We start from the raw sequence: 5,891 nt of genomic DNA, 5'->3' as shown, positions 1-5,891 counted from the left end.
GCTGGCACTCAAATATTTATGAATAAATTCCTTCTGTCACTGTCTGAATTTTCTGCCCAGGCTGTCCTCTTGGCCAAGAGGTCTAAAAGCAAAGGAGCTGGGACTTCTGGAAAGTCTTCCAAGGTCAGTGGGTGCATGTGTGAAGGAGGCCCAGCAAGAAGTCAGTGTGTCGCCCTGGGGCAAGCCTGCAGGATGGACCCAGAGGGCTGGGGTGGCCGGCTTCATCCACCTCATTTTCCCCAGGGGACCCAGTGCTCACCGGCTGCACACAGACTCCATGTGTTGTGTTGCGTGAGGATCCCTAAGGATTTGCTGAGTGGCCCTAGGTGCTCAAGCCACTGTACCTGCAGGGTGGCTTGAGCTGGGCCCACCTGACTGATTGGCTGGTCAACAGGTGGCCTAAGAACGAGAACTAGCCTCCAGCACATTGAGCAACCGGCTTCCTTCCTCGCCCCCGGTCAGGAGCTGGGCCAGGGAAAGTGAAGAAACCTGTTTGGGGCCTCAGCAGGGTGGGCGTGGATGGGGCCCTGCCGGGAAAAGAGGCACCTGGACCAGTTTCCTTTGCTACCGGACCGGATGCAGAGCCGGGACTCAGGTGGAGGCAGGAGAAATACGCACCCTGGGTGCACCTGTAAGTCCTCCAGGACTACATTGGTTTTGGCTATGACATGACCAGGGGCTCTGGGTCGGTGGTCACCGAACGTGGGGCTTCTGGCTGCTAAATCAGGAGAGTGAGCTGGCCGGGCGGCGGCGAATGAGTTGACGGGTGGAACTGGAAGAGGCTTTGGCGATCCAGCGGGCAAACGAAGGACACCGCGGGAAGGGGTGGTACCCGGAAACGCAGCTGGGCAGTCGCGCCGCTCCCCTGCCCTCGCCAGCGCGCTTTCTCTTCCTGGCCCCTGCGCCTCCTCCAGGCCCCGCGGTGGGGTGAAAGGCGCTCAGGACAGACTTGTGTTTGAATCCAAGCTGTTCCACCCACACGCTTTTGTTCTTGGGCGAGTGACTTCTATCTGACCCAGAGTTTTCCCAGACGAAAGTGGGAAGACAGTGCCTACCCCAAAGCGTCGTGGGAATGAAAATCAATGAAGTGACATAGGAAAGGTGCCTAGCATGTAGCAGGTGTTCAGCAAAGCGGGGTTCCCTTTCCCTTTGTTTAGCCCCCAGATCTCACTCCTAGCCCTGAAGTCGCGCCCCAAAGGCAGCCCCAGGACGGCGGTGTCTGGGAGGCAGGAGGCCTGGCTTGGCAATAACTCATTTGAATAATTTGATCCTCAAATGGGATGGGGGCGAGTGGGTGGATTCTGAAGGCTGCCTTTGCAAGCGTTTCTGTGATCCTAGGAGGGAATTTCAATGCATTCTTCCATTCAAATATTTATTTATCCACAGATTCCTATCAGGCGAAGGCCGCCTTTCCTGGCCTCCCCCACAGGCCCGCCAGCGATTCGTCCTTACAAGGCTAGCCTCCACGGGCTGCCCTCTGTGTAAATAAAGCCACAGACTTCCGCCTACAGGTCGCCGCGGGGGAGGCGGGAACTGGTGCTACGGCCGCTGCGCAGGCCTTGGGAGGCTCGGAACCGGCCACGCCCCAGCCCTCGCGCAGGGCCGGGGAGCCCCTGGGCCAAAAGGAGGACCAGGAGGGAGAAACCAAGGCTCAGACAGTCTGAGTGCCCACCCATGAGCACCCTTCTCCTCTGATTACTCAACACGTGGTAGGCCCTAGACAGACAGCAGCCTGAATCTTCCCAGAAACCCTGCAAGGAGATTCCTTCTTCCTATTTTATAGAAGGGAGGCTGAGACTCGGCACGTTTAAACGGCTTGACCAAGGTCCCACAGGCAAAAAAAAAAAAAAGGTACAGCAAGATATTGTAACCCAATGCCTGGCTGCAAAACCCAGTCTTTCCCCATCCCACCTATCGTCACTGAGATTGTAAAACTCCTAACGGGGAAGAATCAATACATGTACAACGAGTTACAGGTTAACAGACAGATGGGAGCGGAAAAGGACATTCCAGCACTTCCTTGGGCATGTCACACAGGGCAACTTCAACCACAGGCGAATTTTCCTGGGTGACAGTTTTACTCCTTTTTGCATGAAAAAGTACAGATCCTTATTAAAACAATAATTGATTAGACTATAAAACTCTCAAAGTTATTTCGGATCAAAATTATTTGGGGCTGTTTCCACATCTTTTTTTCTCGATTGTGCAGAAATTCTTCACATCGTGTGCACAGATGGGCAAACTGAGACCCGGACGAGTCCCATTGAGCGCGAGAGGCAGAGCGGGGGATGGGAGAAGACTGAATTTCTGGGCTCCGGCTTGGGGTGTTTCCGCTGGGTGGGGGCGCCTGTTTGCGAATAGGTTTCCTCGGACAGCTACTGCTGATTTTTGTCGCTCAGCCAGCCAAGTGGGGGCAATTCTGAGTAATTGCAGGCAATCAGCGCGGCTGGGGTTAAAAGCGAAAGGGACTCGCGAGCGAGCGGCTGGGGAGGGCGGCGGGCACGGAGCCCAGACGCCGGCAAAGGCGGGGCGCCGCCGGGGTTCCCTCGGTGCGAGCGCGCGCGGCACTTCCTGCTCTTGCTCCTCCCCGCGGTCCTGCCGGCCGTTGTAAACTGGCGCTGCGGGCCACACCCCTGTTCCAGGCCCGCTAACCCACCCACGGCCCCAGAGACCCAGCCTCAATCCCCAGTCCTCCAACAGTCCTCAATTCCTAGTCCGACCATAGGAACGCCAGCCAGATCTGCAGCTCAGCTCCCTGAATTTCAGGTTCCAGAGACCTGGCCTCCTTCTTCCATGTAGGGGACAGTCAGGTTCTCTGGCCTGGGTTTTCTCAAAGAATCCAGAGTTGAACTACCTTTCCACTCAGCAATCCCATTACTGGGTCTATACCCAAAGGAAAATAAATGGTTCTTCCAGAAAGACGCATGAATCCCTATGTTCATCAAAGCGCTATTCACAATAGCAAAAACTTGGAATCAACCCAGGTGCTTGTCAGTGGCGGATGGGAAAAAGAAAATATGGCACATATGCACCATGGAATACTATGCAGCCATAAAAAGAATGAAATCATGTCCTTTGCAGCAACATGGATGCAGCTGGAGGCCATTATCCTAAGTGAACTAATCAGGAAAAGAAAATCAAATACCACATATCCTCACTTATAAGAGGGAGCTAAACAATGAGTACACATAGACATAAAGGTGGACATGATAGACACTAAGGACAGCTAGAGTTAGTGGGAGAGACAGCAGAGCAAGGGCTGGAAAATTACCTCTTGGGTGCTATGCTCACCACCTGAGTGACAAGCTTAATTATACTCAAAACCTTAGCATTAGGCAATATACCTTTGTAACAAACCTGCACATGTACCCCCAATTATAAAATGGAAGTTGGGACGGGTGCAGTGGCTCACTCTTGTAATCCCAGCGCTTTGGGAGGCAGAAGTGGGAGGATCGCTTGAGGCCAGGAGTTTGAGACCCATCTGGGCAATAAAGTGAGACCTCATCTCTACAAAAATTTAAAAATTAGCTAGGCATGGTGGCGTGCACCTGTGGTCCCAGCGATATCAGAGGCTAAGACAGAAGGATTGCTTAAGCCTAGGAAGTCCAGGCTGCAGTGAGCCATGTTCCTGCTACTGAACTCCAGCCTAGGCAACAGAGTGAGACACTGTTTCAAAATAAAGTAAAATAAAAGTTGAAAAAAATATATAACACAAACAAAACAATGCACACTTGACATTTGCTGACTATATGGCCTTGGGAAAATTACTTAACCTCAGTCTCAGTTTCTGCATCTGTAAAATGTGAATTACTGACACTTACCTCATATAATTGTTGTGAGAAGTAAATGTGTGCCTATCTGTAAAGGCCTAGGACATTAAGAAAAAACTAATTAAATGCTATGTTTTGTTATTAGTGTTAGTTAGGGCTAGGTAGGAATCCTATTTAGGCCAATTAAGAACTGGATGACCAGGCAGGTGTACTTTCTTCAGTTTCCCCACCTGGAGAAAGGAGTTTATTACACTTTACATCACAGGGTGATGGTGAGGTCCCCATTATCCAGCAAGTCCACAAGTGCTGATGTTTGCAACTCTTACTATTTGCCAGCACTGTCTTAAGCATTTGACACTTATTAACTCATTTAGTTCTACAGTTACAGTATGAGAGAGGTATTAAGGGCATCCCATTTCACAAGTAGCAAATTGAGGAACAAAGAAGTTAAGTGACTTACCTAAGGTCACACAGCTACTAAGTAGGACTTGAATATACAAAATTTGGTTCCTTATTCCATATTCTTAATTCCTGCAGGATGTATCAGACAAAACGCTGGGAAATGGGAATGCAGCCAGGAATGATACTATACACAGCTGCCTCCTCAACAAAGGCGAGGGGTTCCTTTCTGAGCTTATTGGCATTCCTTATATATGATTAAGCATTGCAGGCATATGCTATATTTTATATAATAAGGTGGCTTGCACACCGTAGATATTCAAGATTGTTGGTTTCCCTCACTATATTTTTTTGGGGTCCAGTTACAAGTGCTTACATGGAATGTGGAAGGAGGTTAGGTTTTAAGTGATAGAGCAATTGGTGTCTAATAGATGCTTCACATGCCTGAGTTCCCTCCTCTATGTACTTAGTGATCTTCCAGCTAAATAGAATAAAATGGTACAGGCTTAAGGTTCAGACCTTTTAACAATAATAATAATTACTTCTGCCTTATTACTGAATTACTGTCTGCACTGTGGGGTTCCCAGAACTGAGGGTAAATTTACTGTACTTATCACTTAATCATTTCCAAAACAGCTTATGACTATGGCATCTTTAGTCAAAGGCCCAGAATTCTCCTCCTACCCTCTCTCTTTGGAGTCCCTGTGATAATTTTTGCTGTAAATGGCTAAAGCTATTAAATATAGAGTGTACATCTTCCTGCCATGTAAATGTAAGCTGTCATTACATTCATTGCTTAAATGTTATGATTATTTCAAACTTGGCTTTTGTATTTGAAGCCTTGAGTTAAATGTGGAAAGTAAGGGGGAAAATGTATAATGTTTAGAAATAAAAACGTGCAGTGGATAGGTTTCCAAAGTAATAAAAAGCCACTTTAAATTTTAAAAGATTTTAAATCTGTGTGGTTCCAGACAGCACACCTTAAATTCCCACCAAACATTGTGTCTCTATTCTGAGGGTCAGAACCGCCTTGAGGCAATTCAATGAACTCAACTGACAACAAAGAATTAAATCGTTAATTTCTCCTTGTAAAAGAGATAGCCTGTGGACAACACTCAACAGATGGTAGGTATTCACAAGGAAACTATTATAATTAGAGACAGGGATATGGAGAGAACAGTCAAAGACAGTATACTCAGCTGACATTTATTGAGCACCTACTATGTGGCAGTTGCTAGCGAATCCATTATTTCAAATAAACCTCACAATAAGCCTATGAGGAAAAGATCATATTATAGAAGAGGAAGCTGATACTCCAAGATGCTTGTTAACTTGCCCAGAAAGTGAGTGGCAAAGTTTGAGTTAGAAGAAGTTGGGTCTGACTTCAAGTTCAGTATCTGATTCACTGCACCTCTCTGCTTTTTCCCCCGTATGCCCAGATGTCAGTTATTTTAGAGCTGGAGGTGAGGATCAGAGGGGACTTTAAGATCACCTCACCCAGAGTTTCTCTGCCTCTTTTATAATCCAAGTCACCCTAGATAAACACAAAAACCTTACATCCTCTTTTAATGAGTTTCAAATTCAAAATAAGCCAAATATCATGATTCAAAACGAATCAAAGCAAGGGGACGTTTTCAGTATTTTGTTTTGAAACAAAACAAATCTTTCCAGCGCTTTTGTTTCCTGCTCCATGCCTCCACCAACCTCACTGGAGAGCTGGTG

General features: G+C 47.7%; 1 long non-coding RNA gene across 1 annotated transcript; it reads left to right on the top strand.

The window, feature by feature from the left end:
- The first annotated feature begins 563 nt into the window (after positions 1–563).
- On the top strand, positions 564–2,919 carry LOC141407955 (uncharacterized). Its single transcript, XR_012419604.1, has 2 exons — positions 564–631; positions 1,387–2,919. It is a non-coding gene; the product is annotated as an uncharacterized lncRNA (long non-coding RNA).
- The last annotated feature ends 2,972 nt before the right edge of the window (positions 2,920–5,891 follow it).

Source organism: Macaca fascicularis, chromosome 1 (genome assembly GCF_037993035.2).
Source record: "Macaca fascicularis isolate 582-1 chromosome 1, T2T-MFA8v1.1".
Taxonomy (NCBI): Eukaryota; Metazoa; Chordata; class Mammalia; order Primates; family Cercopithecidae; genus Macaca; species Macaca fascicularis.
This window is presented reverse-complemented; position numbering and strand designations above follow the sequence as displayed.